Source organism: Anolis sagrei, chromosome 5 (assembly GCF_037176765.1).
Source record: "Anolis sagrei isolate rAnoSag1 chromosome 5, rAnoSag1.mat, whole genome shotgun sequence".
Lineage (NCBI taxonomy): Eukaryota > Metazoa > Chordata > Lepidosauria > Squamata > Dactyloidae > Anolis > Anolis sagrei.
Genome location: NC_090025.1, coordinates 147,977,776 through 147,993,967, shown reverse-complemented (window position 1 = coordinate 147,993,967; position 16,192 = coordinate 147,977,776). Strand labels below are relative to the sequence as shown.

The window sequence follows — 16,192 nt, the reverse complement described above, 5'->3', positions numbered from 1 at the left end:
TCACCAACTGGGAACGACCCTCCAGGAAGGACCGAAGCCACAGTAAAACCGTGCCCCCGAGTCCCATCCCAGCGAGTGTCCCCAGCAGGATACCATAGTTGATGGTATTGAAAGCCGCTGAGATGTCCAAGAGAACCAGCAGGGTCACACTCCCCCTGTCCGGTTACCTGCGGAGGTCATCCACCAAGGTGACCAAAGCCATCTCGGTACTGTGCCCAGGCCTAAAGCCAGACTACAAGCGATCCAGATAATCGGTGTCATCAAGGAATCCCTGAAGATACGAGGCAACCACCTGCTCCAGAACCTTGCCCAAAAAAGGAGGGTTGGAAATCGGTCTGTAGTTGTTACATACTGTCAGGTCAAGGGAGGATTTCTTTAGAAGAGGTTTTACCACCACCTGCTTAAGGAAGGATGGGAATTTTCCCTGACCCAATGAAGCATTTATTATTGCAACAAACCATTCCAACAACCCTTCTCTGGCCAGTTTAAGTAGCCAGGACGGGCAAGGATCCAGAGCGCAAGCAGTCGCTCTCACAGTCCCAAAGATCCCTTCCACGTCATCAGGTTGAACAAGATGGAAAGAATCCCATAAAATCAAACAGACAGGTGCCTCGATTACCTCATCTGGCAATATGTTTAAGCTGGACTCCAATGTCACTGTTGCCATTATCAAACAGTCACAGAGCTCCAGGAGATCTCCTGGTGATAACAGGTACCCTGTGCTGACATCATCGGAGACATGACCAGAAGGAGGAGGGAGAAGTAAGTCCCCATAAGATATGTTAAGATTAATCCAAAGTAAATTATATATACTTCAGGCTAAATCATGAGTGGGAATCATTCCAATCTGCTGATGTTTTAGCTTAGCATGTCCTAATATTCTGAGCTTGGTTGGCAAATGGTAAAGAATGCTGAGAATTGCAGTTCAACAATACTTAGAGGGCTACATATTTCCCAGCCTCGGCCTAATCCATTTGCTAGGCCAATGTAGAAGAGATTCATTCAAACCAGTGCAGTGCTAGGTCAATAGAAATGTAAACGCTAGTAGATCTTCAATTAGACTAGTAACTGGATTTTGATCTTCGAGGCCAAAATTTTATCCTTTCACACAAACACACTCACCCTCTATTGTAAACCATGTTTTCCCCTAAAACTCCACCACAAAGACACAGATCTTCTAGTGAAGTAGAATATGGACTTAAGGAAGAAATACAGTGCTGCCATTTTAGACAATGATATTTCCTAGCCAAACTTCAGAAATAGAAATCACACCCCAGATTTTCTCTTTGAGCATGGAGATATATGTGAACATAACCCACAGCAGGATTTGTTATAATATTAGGTATTGTAGAATATATTTTAGAGGAAGGAATATTCCTTACTTTTAAAAATACAAAATTACTTGGGTGACCATAATTCAAAAGGCTTACACACACACACACATACACACGGATATGACTGATCCTTTCTTCTGAGAAAACAGTCTATATTTTAAGATGATATATTTTCCCACTGAAAAACAAAGGCTTCTGTCTCCAAGGAAAGCTTACTTCTCTACTTGTTCAAAAGTGTACTAATACTTTAAAACATGGTTTGAGTCTTATTGATACTTAACATAATACAATAGTTTGTTTATTTAAATTAACTCAACCTTTTTCTCTAAAATTTCCATTTTGAGTTGCATAGAGTTTCTTGGACCTCACCAGATGGTCAGCACCGAAATCAGATTGACTACATCCTTTGCAGCCAAAGGTGGCGGACATCCATCCAGTCAGTGAAAACAAGACCCAGGGCTGACTGTAGCTCAGATCACGAACTTCTTATTGCTCAATTTAGAATAAAACTAAAGAGATCAGGGAAAATACACAGACAAGTTAGATATGATCTCACTAACAGTCCTAGCGAATATACAGTGGAAGTGAAGAACAGATTTGAAGGACTAGATTTAGTAAACAGAGTCCCAGAAGAACTATGGACAGAAGTCCGAGACATTGTTCAGGAGGCGGCAACAAAGTACGTCTCAAAGAAAAAGAAAAACAAGAAGGCAAAATGGTTGTCTGCTGAGACACTGGAAGTAGCCCAAGAAAGGAGGAAAGCAAAAGGAAACAGTGATAAGGGGAGATATGCCCAGTTAAATGCGCAATTCCAGAGGTTAGCCAGAAGAGATAAGGAACTATTTTTAAACAAGCAATGCATGGAAGTGGAAGAAGACAACAGAATAGGAAGGACAAGAGACCTCTTCCAGAAAATTAGAAACATTGGAGGTAAATTTCAGGCAAAAATTGATAGGATAAGAAACAAAGATGGCAGGGACCTAACAGAAGCTGAAGAGATCAAGAGAAGGTGGCGAGACTATACAGAAGATCTGTATAGGAAGGATAATAATATCGAGGATAGTTTTGATGTGTGGTGAATGAATTAGAACCAGACATCCTGAGGAGTGAGGTTGAATGGGCCTTAAGAAGCATTGCTAACAACAAGGCAGCAGGAGACGACGAGATCCCAGCTGAACTGTTTAAAATTTTAAAGGTGATGCTGTCAAGGTGATGCATGCCATATGCCAGCAAATATGGAAAACACAAGAATGGCCTTCAGACTGGAAAAAAATCAACTTATATCCCCATACCAAAAAAGGGAAATGCGAAAAACTGCTCAAACTTCCGTACAGTGGCCCTTATTTCTCATGCCAGTAAGGTAATGCTCAAGATCCTGCAAGGAAGACTCCAGCAATACATGGAGCGAGAGTTGCCAGATGTTCAAGCTGGGTTTAGAAAAGGCAGAGGAACGAGAGACCAGATTGCCAATATCCGCTGGATAATGGAGAAAGGCAGGGAGTTTCAGAAAAACATCTATTTTTGCTTCATTGACTATTCTAAAGCCTTTGACTATGTGGATCATAATAAACTGTGGCAAGTTCTTGGTGGGATGGGCATACCAAGCCACCTTGTCTCTCTCCTGAGGAATCTGTTCAAGGACCAAGTAGCAACAGTAAGTACTGACCACGGAACAACAAACTGGTTCAAGATTGGGAAAGGCGTACGGCAAGGCTGCATCCTCTCACCCAACCTTTTTAACTTGTATGCATAACACATCATGCGATGTGCGGGGCTTGATGAATGCAAAGCTGGGGTGAAAATTTCTGGAAGAAACATTAACAACCTCAGATATGCAGATGACACCACTCTGATGGCCGAAAGCGAGGAGGAGCTGAGGAGCCTTCTAATCAAGGTGAAAGAAGAAAGCGCAAAAGCTGGGTTGCAGCTAAACATAAAAAAAACCAAGATTATGGCAACAAGAATGATTGACAACTGGGAAATAGAGGGAGAAAACGTGGAGGCCGTGACAGACTTTGTATTTCTAGGTGCAAAGATTACTGCAGATGCATACTGTGGCCAGGAAATCAGAAGACGCTTATTTCTTGGGAGGAGAGCAATGTCCAATCTCGATAAAATAGTAAAGAGTAGAGACATCAGACTAGCAACAAAGATCCGCCTAGTCAAAGCCATGGTATTCCCTGTAGTAACCTACGGATGAGAGAGCTGGACCTTAGGGAAGGCTGAGCGAAGGAAGATCGATGCTTTTGAGCTGTGGTGTTGGAGGAAAGTTCTGAGAGTGCCTTGGACTGCGAGAAGATCCAACCAGTCCATCCTCCAGGAAATAAAGCCCGACTGCTCATTGGAGGGAAGGATACTAGAGACAAAGTTGAAGTACTTTGGCCACATCATGAGGAGACAGCAAAGCCTAGAGAAGACAATTATGCTAGGGAAAGTGGAAGGCAAAAGGAAGAGGGGCTGACCAAGGGCAAGATGGATGGATGGCATCCTTGAAGTGACTGGACTGACCTTGAAGGAGCTGGGGGTGGTGACAGTCGACAGGGAGCTCTGGCGTGGACTGGTCCATGAGGTCACGAAGAGTCGGAGACGACTGAACGAATGAGCAACAGAGTTTCTTGTCATATGCCAGCAGGGGGCATAACGATGTATATGTCCAATTCACTACTAAAATGAACTACCTGTATGTTATATACCAAAATGGAGTTTGAAAATATTATGTTGGTGAAAGGAATTCATGGATATTCTGCAATACATACCAAAATATTCTTCAGGAAAGAGGTCATTTTAAAAATGAGGAATAATTAGCTATTGGGGAGTTACTTTAAATATAATTTAGTTGTATATCTAACAGCAAAATCTCAGATTATAATTTATTGTCACTAATGCAGCAAAAACATGCACAAAAAGCACCTCATGATGTCAACATTGTTTATTGCCTTCATTTGGGAAAAAAAACCTAAAGAAATATGATAATAGCAAAAAATGGAGGGAGAGGAGCAGGAAAAGTCTCAAAATGCACTAGAAAACAATGTAAGATTTCTTAAAGTAACACTAGTTGCTACTTTTAAAAAAAAGGAACACCATTGTAAACAAAACACAGAATCTCTTGAAAATACAGAGCCTAAAAATGTGCTACAGTGTCAGATAATTCTTTAGCTAGTCTCTGTAATAACTTGGTCCGCAGCAGGAGATACTTCAGGCTTGTGTGATCATTTCTGTTTGTACTAGAAACCAAAGTGTATTAACAAAATCAAGGGACAAAACAGTGACTCAGTCGGGTGAATGTATGCAAAGAATTTGACAATGCAATATTTTGGCTCAGGAACCTTAAGACTGATTTTACAGTCCTTTCACTTGGTTAACAACCTATAGTTCTAACCCTAAATCTGGTGCTGCTGCTATTCTTATTGTTATTTAGAATACCTGGTGGGGGCAGGGAGAAGATGGTTCTATTTCAAATAATTATTTTGAATGGTTTTAACATGAGAAAGAAACAGTAAAAAAAAGAACCACAATCGTCTGGCTTATCTGAAGATCAAAACAAATCACACAGTTTTATTAAATAATGCAGTAAAGTAGTGTCATGCAACAAATGCATCATTCCAAACAGCTATATAAGTAGCTGGAGAAACAAAGGTTTGTCCATTTTCCATTGACATGAGAAATATCAGAAGATAAAAACCACGATGGTGCAATGTTTACAGTGTCAAACTATGGCTGGATTTACTTTTCCCTACAACCCAGTTTCACAATATGGATTAACTGCATTGAACTGGATTATAGGGGTATACACAATTTTGTTTTTGTTTACCAGATTTGAATGATTTGGTGGTTATGGTTGCCGAATGAATGAAAATGACCCTGGAGCAGGGAAGCCATAGCCTTAGCTGGGGGCTAATGATGGGGACCAAGGGGGCTAAGCAGCACTCTACCTGAGGAAGAGGTGGCAGCGTGTGGGCAGGGCAGCCTCGCTAATCCTTTGCTTTCTTTCCAGGCAGCCCCCTCCATTCTTTCCCGAAGTGCTCCCCCCCCCCCCAAGTCTGGTTGAGGCGAATGGGAATTTACTTTCCCAGCAGCACTTTGTGTGGTCCAAGCATTGAAGAAGCCTTGCACTCCCTCCTGGAGCATGATAGGAGCTGAGGTTTCTTTCTCTATTTCTCACTTCCTTCTCAATCAATCAAAGGCCTATCCATTCTCCTACCCTCTTGTGGTGTGTGCTTGGAACTTCAATTCTCAGAACCCCCTCTTGTGGTTTTTTTTTTTAAGTTAAGGTAAAGACTTTTTTAAATTCCAAAAAAATATATACTGCATTGGTGAAAGGTTCTGAAACTTGGCAGGCTTGTAGTAGAAGGTGTGGCCTAAAAATGATGGACAAACTAGCCTCTAAAGTTTTCCCATTGGTTCCAATGGATGAATCTATCCAGCATAAAAACAGAAACCCCTCCTGAATTCGGGAGGTAGAACGAAGTTTACTCTTGTTACCATCCATTATCCTGTATTATTTTGATGGGTTTGTACACATTTAGAGGCATTGAATGTTTGTCTTTTTTATGTGAAAACTGCCCTGAGTCCCTCTGGAGACAGAGGGTGGTTTAGAAATAAAGGTTATTATTATTATTATTATTATTATTATTATTATTACTACTACTACTACTACTACTATATGAGCTCTGTGTGTGTGCCTATAAGTTATCTGCTAACTTATGGCAACGCCATGAATTTCAAATTATTTTCTTAGGCACTGAATATTCAGAGGCGTTTTTGCCATTTCCTTCCTTTGAAAATATTGCACAAAAGCTTAATTCTGAATATTGTGGAAGGCAAATCTAATTTGGGGTGGGAGAGTCTTTAAGTTTGCAAGAGGAGGGAGTGCCCCTGCAGTGTGACGGTCACTCAGTGGACATGGAAAAAAGGACAGCAAAACATCAGTCTCAGGAGAATGAAGGGAATAAAAGAAATCTCCAGGTGCCCAGGAAAAATACTGTTTATTGAATCCAACAGGTTTAGAAAAGAGTTCTCCCACAGGCATATTCTTCAACAAACAATTTCATTGTGGTATCTGCACAGTGTTTTGAAGAGTGTCCCTAAGGAAGAAACCTGATCGAAATGTAATTGGACTAAATAAAAAAAACCCTGTATTTTCATTGTGCACTCAGAAGTTTCCAGCCTTCTTTTCACTCTATACATCTGGCTATGCTCATAATATGTTGAGTTCTTCCACACAAATCACATAATATATAAGAAGAACATTCTCAAAAGATGACACAGCACAATTGCCTCCCAGTGGCAGGATATAAATAGATAGATGGCACTACTTCTCTAACAAACAGTCCAAACCATCTTGACTAATGAGTAAATTGATGAATTGCCTCTGGAAGTATCTACCAATTTTGCTTCTTAGTTCCTTTTTCTAAAGCACATGAATGCTTTACATACTCCGTGTCTTTTTAAAAGGTCTATGTTGCTTTTATTATTCCTTAAATATTAAAGTCCAGAGTAGTTAAAATATCTCAACAAATACAACCAGCACCCTGTTATTTAAATCTTTTATCTACTTATACATGTGTCGTTGTTGTTGTTGTTGTTGTTGTTGTTGTTGTTATTGTTGTTATTATTATTATTATATCACCCCCACCCTTATTTTGTGCCTCCTTCACCAGAACCAACCTGCCATTTTAAAGAACAAGTGTTGATACTTTCTGTTTTCCCATTGGTGGGGAAACTCATTAACATATTATGAAATTTAGCAAATTAGAAAAATCAACAAATTGGAAACTGTTACACAAGGGTAGTGACTAATGTAGACAGATGAAGAGTGCGTACCACAATATAACATTATTTATGTCTAATTTACAGCTGGTAAAGCAGCATTTTCTCAGAAAGCTCTTATTGATTTTTAAAGGTTGCTGCTAAGATGTTTTAAATTATTTTGTTCTTAATTTAATTGTCTATTTTAACGGATTGTTTGTTTTATAAGGCATCACATTGTTGCCAACCTGTAAGCCACCCTGAGTCTCCTTTGGGGTGAAAAGGGCGGGGTATAAATGTGGTAAGTAAATAAATAAAATTATTAATATTTAACAACAACAACAATAATATAATAATAATACATGTATGTATTACCTGCCTCTCCTCCTGGTTTGAGGTGGGTTACAACATCGCTAAAAACACATAATTGTCTAAAAACCTTCCATAAAATACACATATTAAAATATATTTCTACAAAACAAAAAATACGCAGAACAAAGATTAATAAGATACCAGTTTAACATTTGTGATTAAAACTGACCAATTACTGAGATACTCTCAGTAATAAAACACAGTCCATATTTTATAAAGTGTTTAAGTCAACAACTAATTAGATCTAAGTCAAAGGAAACATCTCTTCTATTCAAGATATAGCTCTATACTAAATAATATTAATATAAGAACTGTAATACCTTAAAGATCAGCAAGTTTTGACATAACCTTTCAGTGACTACAGCCCAATTTACCAATTACAACTTCATCAATTTTTTTTGTTGTGTCAGGAGCGACCTGAGAAATTGCAAGTCGTTCCTGGTGTGAGAGAATTGCCTGTCGAAAGTAAGCCTTTTCTTGTATACACTTCTATGCAGGCCTGTAGCGAGGGGGGGGGGGTAGGGGTTCAACCCCCCCCCCCCCCGAAATGTTTCAGATTTTTTTAAAAAAACCTGGTTTACTCATGAATTTTAACTGGTTAAGCAAATCCCCATGCTAAGTCTATGAGATGCAAAAAATTAAGAGTACCTCCAGAACTGTAAGCACTATCTCAAGCAAATATTGACAATTTATTCACACTGTCATTACTTGCAGCAATAGCTGATGTAGTGAAGCAACCAAGTTGGGTGTGGGTGTGTTGAATGCTCTCATTAAGGAGGCCAGACTTGGTGGAGGTGGTTGACAGGGGCGGAGCTGCAGGCTATTGAAGGCTGCTCTGCCCCCTGCTATGCTCTTTGCTTCAGCGTGAACTAGGAGGCAGGTTTCAACACCCAACACCCCGCGAAATGTTCAACCCCCCCCCCAAATTTCAACCCCTCCCGAATTTTTTTTCTGGCTACGGCCCTACTTCTATGTTTTATTTTTCAAGTCCTTTGGAAGATCCCCCCCCCCCCCTCTATACACATATCCTCTAGCAACATAATACCTGAAACCACACAATCACACAATTTATGAATTTACACTGTGGTAAACCTTTCTCACAATTTAGGATTAGATACATAATTTAATTAACTTATCTGTAAACTATTCACACTAACAGAGTGGGGTAAGAAAGGAAGATATGTCACCAGTATTTAAAAGTTTGTTATAAAACTGAGAATATGAATATATATCTTTTTACTTCTTATAATAATTCATTTCTATTTCACATATATTGTATGTAAAAAAAAATGCAAGCTCTTCTGAAGTAGAATATGTATGAAAAAATACACTGTCTTATCTCACAAAGTCTGGTCCAGGTAATGACAGTCTATGGCCCCTTCTATACTGCCATATAAAATCCGGATTATCTGATTTGAACTGGATTATATGTCAGTGTAGACTCATATAATCCAGTTCAAAGCATATAATATGGATTATCTGCTTTGGTAACCTGGATTATATGGCAGTGTAGAAGGGAACAGTACTCTGTATTTAATTTCAAGTATGCCACATAAAAGTTCAAATGATCATAATTCCTCTCCACTCATTGAATTTCTGTAGCCTGAAGTTTTAAGGCAAAAACCAATTCATGTTTATTGTTTTGACTTGCGAGTGACAAAAAGGCTTGAGCCCAACAGTTCAATAAGGCAACCACCTATTAAATGTGCACTGTAAACACAGCTTCTGTGATCATGGCCACATTTCTATGAGCAATTACAGCAAGGATGTTGCAGGATTTGCTAGAGAATTGAAAAAGATCCAGGCCTTGAAGCACTTTGCATATTCAATAGTTTCATAGAAACACGACATAACTTTACTTTTCTTACAAAGTTTCCATTTACCAAAGTTTTCATGCAATTTCCACTTCTAATTCAGTGCTGCACATTCTAGTTCAGTGGCGGTGAGATGCACTTTCACATGTCTAATTATACACTTCACCTTAACTAAGCACTTTGAAAGATGACACACTCTAATTACAGATTACTGTCTTTATTTTGCCTAGGCATATGCATGGCAAGTTTAAGAAATAAGAAGATACAATTTTAGTAGTCTGTTGTAGGCAGCAAAGATAAGCCTTTCTTTTTTAAAGGAAAAGCAAAGCTGGAGGCATTTATTTATTATTTATTTATTTACTTTATTTGTATACCGCTGTTCTCAGCTCTTAGGCGACTCACAGCGGTTAACAACAGAACAGCAAAAATACAGTACACGGTAAAAAACAGTAACATCATTCATACCTAACAGCATTCATACCTAGACCAACGCTTGAAGTTGATCAATAAAATAATAGAGATTTTGTGGATATAGCATACTTTTTATGTTACATATAATATTTTGTTCCATATCTGTCCAACAGATAAATTGTTTTGAATATTATTAATAATTAAAAGGCTTATGTTTCCTGTTAAATCCACAAGACCTCATCACAATACCCCAAAATATTAAGAAAAGGTGCATTTCTGCTTCTACATTTTTGTTTTCTTTCGGTGTCTTTTGACCCTGCAATCTGGTACACATTTAATTAGAAGTAAGCCTCACTGAACTCAGTGGGTCTCATTTGTGTATATGTGTTCAAATTCCCTTTAATTCACCTGTCACTTTATTTCTTTTTGAGTATTTGGTCTGAAGTAATTATTGTCCTTGGACCACTTCACCTTTAATTCATTTTCTTCTCCGACTTCTCTCTGACACATCTCACAACACAATCCAACCAGTGGTTGCTGTTAGTTGTACTACAGGCTGGGAATTTAAGAGCCCCAAGTTACACTCACATGGGACTATTGACGGGATTTACTGAAGCATCTCAAAAACACTCCGGTTAGAAGACAGTGGTGGTGGAAGAGATAGAAGACCTGTGTGCACCCAGAAGTTCCTTGCCTTGAGGGAAATACAGTCTGTGGTCATTATTTCACTGTTCTAACAACCATCCTAATAAAAACAATGATTTCCCCTGTCACCTGCCATTTGATGGAATAAGAAAGTGATACCTCTCCAGCTATTGTTGGGCTGTAATTTCTTTGCTACCTGGAAGATGGAGTCCACCTGCAACTGATATGCTATGCTACCTCTAGTCATGAACCATGGATGTGAGGACTAGTCAAAATACCTTTAAAAAGAGATAAGGATCCATTCTTGAAAAATCTTATAAAGCTATTAGTGAATTCAGAACATCCAGTTTCCTAGGCTGTATGCTTTAAATACCAGTTACTGAAAAACAAGTGTGTTTGTGTGTGTTTTTAGATGGGAGTACCTCACTCAGCCACCTAATTGGCTACTGAGAGAAACATGATGCTGACTGGAAGAGATCATTAGTCTACTATCAAGCTATTCCCAAAACATCTTTTGGGATGTTTGGCAAACTTAGTAATTCAGTCTTTTTCTAAAGTCAAATACTCAATTTGTATACCTATCCTATTTTCCTCCCAAAACTTAATCTGTTCAGTTTTGTCCCTGCTAATCAGATGACCTTGGGAAAACTGGAGTCCTAGACTACTTGTGCTTTAGAAGAGTATTCTGAACTATGGAAATGAAGCGTCAGATGCACTGGGTGTTGAACGCATGAAGCCAAAACACATTGCTTAGTTATGAGTCATATGAAATTAATCTGAGCAATAGGTGATATTTACAGATATTTGCAAACAATTTGACATGCAAGTCTTTTGTAAAGAACAAAATTATGCATGTGGGGGAAATTAATTAAAGAAAATTAATCTTAAATTGCCTAAATATATAGATTTTCTCCTCCAAAGATTAAGTCACAATACTTACTCCAAAAACATGAAGATGTAACTGGGGACAAAACGTGACTTTCACTATAGCATCCATAGAGATCAGTCAAAACAGAAGGATGAGTCACTGCAATCCATACTGAATCAGAAACTAATAGTGAAACAGCAATTTACAGTACAATAGCATTCACAGCAGCAGCACACAAAGTCCAGGCTCTTTAAGTATTCTGTAAATAATAACTCTAAAAGGCACAACTGACATGGAGAAAGTCTCAGTGATGAATCATCAGGTATTTTAAGTGAAATTTTGTCTGATTAAATGCACTGTTTTGGAGCCACCTGCATGTCACTGTCTGATGTACTAGAACAGACTGAATTGTTCAAAAATGTTAAGTTTTATTATATCATGAAGCTAATGCCAAACTGAAGTGCTACATATTCAGAAATCATAATTATATCTCTTATATTGTTGCTAAGGCCTTAATCCCAGCTATTGTTAAGGATGCATTTAATTCAGATTCACCAAGTTTCTGAACTGCTTCATGTCTCACATGTTGTCTCATCACAGGACATTTTCCCCCTGTATTTCTTCTTGCAAAAAGTATATCTCAGTTTTCATGCTGTGTAGCAGATACTCTATATCTAGTTTTCTACTTCCAGCATTTACCAGAAGAAATGGGAGGGGGGAGGGGTGTCTAATTTTCCAGGATGTACTTATCCACATCCACAAATTTTGTGCTAGAGAATAAGAAACAGAGAGAGAGAGAGAGAGAAAAGACTCTTTTGAGTCCTCATTGCTCTGGTGGCAAGATACTATCTCAGTTTTCCTCAGACTGAACAATATTGTCAATATCCCTTTACTCTCAGCAAGTCTGGCTTTCAGTTGTTTCATGAGTAAATCTCCTCAAAGAAAGGAAGAATGCTTCAGCTCTTTCTTTCGATGTGACAGGGAATGTCAGAACTAAGAAGCATAAGACTTCTTTTTCCATGAAATATCTTCATTCTTTCTTAAAGTGCTTAAAGTACAATACTTTCTGGAAGGTCATAATAGTCTGTTACTGAAAAAAAGAAAACAAAACAACAAAAAGAAGAGGCATGTGTCATCTTAAAGATTAAACAGATATCAAGCAAATAAGATGGTGGGAGTATCCACAATGGGAACTTTCAGATTGCCTATTTACTTTTCCCCATTTTATGAACTAAGACTACTACCACCATACCATGCTCCTGGTGAGATCAATTCTTCTGCCCATGCTAGCTGGCTGCACTTTTTAGAAAAATCATCTACACAAAAGCCAACCTCTACCATCACAGTTTAGCCGCAAATGAAACTAAGACAATTTATTCCAATAGTTCACAGAAGACCCATTCCACAAATCAACCCAAAGTCTACCTTTAAATAAATGAATGAGTTCCCTACATGCTCACTTATTGGGATTGAAAACTAATCAATTTTCTTTGAAGTGTACTCAGTTATCAAGGGGAAGTTAGTCCCATCTTATGTGCCAACATGGATTCACCCGAAGTCACCAAATTCTTCTCAAATTCTGTAAGTACTTACTATTCTAGTTCACCCAGGATGTCTAATCAAAAGCCTTCACCATGAAAAACAAACCTTAAAAATGCATCAGGTAAGGATTGTATTATCTTAGAGATTGCAAAAAACAACAACAACAACAACAACAAAAGGAAAAGCAAGCCCTGAGTTTGGTTACTCTGGTGTCTTACCAGTGTCAGAACTGAGGCCAGAACCACACTGATACAAGGGAAGGAAAATAATAGCCCATTTAAAATTTGAAATTGTCTCTGAAGTGGTACACAACTCAGAGTGTAGCAAAAGTAATGACCAGGGCACACAAAACTTAAGGAAATAGCAGGTAAAAATCAAAACAAGTGTTGTTGGGTTTTTTTGTTTGGCAGAAGTACAAAATCTGGATAGTATATATGAGTTTCCTTGTTCTTTCACTTTGGCTGTTATAGCATAGATGAATTTGTCCCATATGGAGATTTATAGCCAAGTTTTTAAAAGTAGCATATGAAGCAGTACTAAGAACAATGTCTCTGTCAAATTAAACTGACAAGACCAACATATGCTAAAGCTGGCCATTGAACCAGATAGGTTGGATGCAATGAGAATTACTTTAATACACATTTTTAGGAAGTAGGACTACCTAGGTCCTAGGAGACCAAAGTATATTCTGGGTTGTTAGAGAACATATCAAGAGAATCCACAAAATATGTCTGACAATATCCACTTAGTGCCAAAGATGTGGTGGCTTGCAGCTTTGTGTTATTGGGGAAAAGAATTAAGATTTTAATCCAGGCTTTTAAAGGGACTTTCCAATGTGCTGACTCAATTTCTAAGTACATTTAGCTCCTTGGCCGGCTCATTTAAAGGTATTGAATATCTGGAATTGAATCATCACCCCCACTGACTTGGAAGCTTTCAGCTTTCAGCTTCCCAAAGATGTTGGGTAGCCTAAATTTAATCTATGGCCCTGCCGGGATAAAGACGGAAAAACAAGTACTCGTTGCTGACCAACCGAAGAAATAAAGAGATAAGACGACTGAAGTAGAATAAACTAAGGGCAACTTTATTGTCACCTATTTAAATGTAATCAAATTTGGGGGAGCAAATTTGATACAGGAGCATCTGGAGTAGTTGGTCACCCTGGACTCAAGTCCTCGGCCTCTTCTGGGCAAAACACCAAAGCCCCTGAGAGCAGTCCCTGATCAACATGGTAGCTATAATGCTGGAAGGCTAGCTAGAGGATGTAAGCCCCCAAGCCACTTTGGCTCCTGGTGAGGGCACAGACGCAGAAACCAGCCCAAACCTCAGATCACCTGATACAGAGGAGAAGTTCTAAATTCCCATCCAACACAAAATGTGTTGGTATCACTGAATCACAACTCCACCATCATCTGCTTGGGAAGACTATTCAAATGACAGTCCTCATAGTCAATTGTATATATCTCAGTGGCAGTGTAGGTTAGATGGGGGGAAAACCCATAATGGGGGGGGGGTGTCCTACCTGGCCCTGAACTGACCACTCAAGTTACACTATGAAAGGAGTCAGAAGGGCAGGCCAAGAAAATTCAAAAAAGGTAGATAAGAGTTTGTGGCTATCTATTATAACTTATCTAAGCCACACCCCATCACACCATGTCCTGGCTAACTGCCAGCGAAATTTTTTGGAGGCTGGCAAATTAATTTCATACACCTCCAGTGTTTTACAGTGTGGTAAATAGGTTATCACCAATGAACAAGATTTCAATATTTGAAGCATGGGAACCAGGTAATTATATACCACAATTTACATTCTCTTTTGGGATATATATTGAAAGAGTCTAGCAATTTTGGTTTTCTCCAGATGCAACCTGTCCAAATGGGAAAGAACTGGAGCTCTGGAAGGGGCCAGGGTTCAGTGACAGAAGCTGCTGAGAATGTAAAGACCGCAATATTCAGTTCTTTCCAACACTAAGCAAGGATAGGAAATACACCTGTCTGACACTTTGGAGAGCTACTTTTGGATTCTCCAAAGATGTAAAAGATCAGAGGGATGGAAAAGAAGCAAGAAATCCAAGATTTGGTTATGACCATGAGAGATGCAGTGAAATTACATCCCAAGATGAAGATGTGAGAACTGACAACTCTTTTCCACCAGATTCCAAGGAAGCCCCGAGGATCCTGGACCAGTGCCTGGCCACTGTGACGATCTGGATGAGGAAGAACAAGCTGAGGATCAATCCTGACAAGACAGAGGTCCTCCAGGTCAGTAGCTCGTATGACCGGGGTATTGGGTGGCAACCTGTGCTGGACGGGGTTGCACTCCCCCTGAAGTCACAAGTCCGCAGCTTGGGGGTCTTCCTGGATTCAGCGCTGACAATTGATGTGCAGGCGTCCATTGGAGCCAGTACAACATGGGCAGGCTCACATATTGGGAGGGAAGCATCAGACAATGTTTCTACTCTAGTTGTGTGTGTGGTCTCCACTGGAAGTCCATCAATATTGTGGGATGGATAGCATACCCCCATCCGTTGCTGGGCTGATGGGGTAGCATCCTAGGATGCTTCCTAAGCCCCATCTGAGGAGGTCCTGAGTCATTGCTAGCATGTAACTCTCATACCTAGTAAAACATGCTGGGATGAAGAAAAGTATACCATAGTGATTTTCTATATAACAAAAAGAAGGTGAGAAATAAAACTCTAAAACTGGGACTGAAATTTCTGAAGAACTTTCCTAGGAGAGTTTGCAAACTGGTGATTTAATGGGACTCTACAATCAAATTGAAGTGGATCTGATCTATTTTCTAAAATCAACTTCCCTATGAGCTCTCTTAATACCCCCTTCTTAGAAGGAATAATAATGTGGAGCTACAAAGCAACTGCTAGTATATAAGTATGCATTCTCTCATTATTCAGACATGATTGGAAACTGCAGTAGCCATTTACTTTCAGTGACTGACAGTAGCATATCAGAACTAAAATAAAATAATGGTGAGTAATTAAAAATGACTTAATTATTTCTTGGAAGATGGCTGTTAATTTGAACATGAAATAATATCATTGCTACTAATTGCATATTGATTAAGGGAGAAGACAGGAAAGCAACTATAGCTGGAAATTAAATGTTATAGTAGTGAACTAATAGATCACTAATCCCTTTGCAGTGAATTCATGACGAAGACATTTTAATAAAAGATGCCTTTGAATTATGTATTGTTTATAGACTTCCCCATTCCATGAAACAGAACAGCTAAAATAATAAGAGAATCATATATTATGTTAAACCACTTAATCCTCCGAAAGAGATAAATGTGTAGATTGCACACAAAAAATAAGGTTACACAAAAGCAAAATATTAAAGCTGAATTTAGGGTGGCAAGAAAGAATAAGATAATGGAATAATTGTAGGCCTAGAATAAAAGATAACATTGTTTAAAACATATGTAAGTATTGCAGGAAGCA

At 38.9% G+C, this 16,192-nt stretch overlaps 1 protein-coding gene and 1 long non-coding RNA gene across 7 annotated transcripts in view; one reads left to right on the top strand and one right to left on the bottom strand.

Annotated features, from left to right (window-relative positions):
- The window catches only part of SYT1 (synaptotagmin 1), a 399,960-nt gene that overhangs the window by 303,454 nt on the left and 80,314 nt on the right, over window positions 1-16,192 (bottom strand). The window lies entirely within an intron of this gene.
- LOC137097193 (uncharacterized) overlaps window positions 1-16,192 on the top strand; it is an 81,103-nt gene that overhangs the window by 59,446 nt on the left and 5,465 nt on the right. Inside the window, exon 2 of the long non-coding RNA XR_010910042.1 lies at window positions 14,890-14,996. This is a non-coding gene — a long non-coding RNA (uncharacterized lncRNA). The remainder of the gene's footprint in view (window positions 1-14,889; window positions 14,997-16,192) is intronic.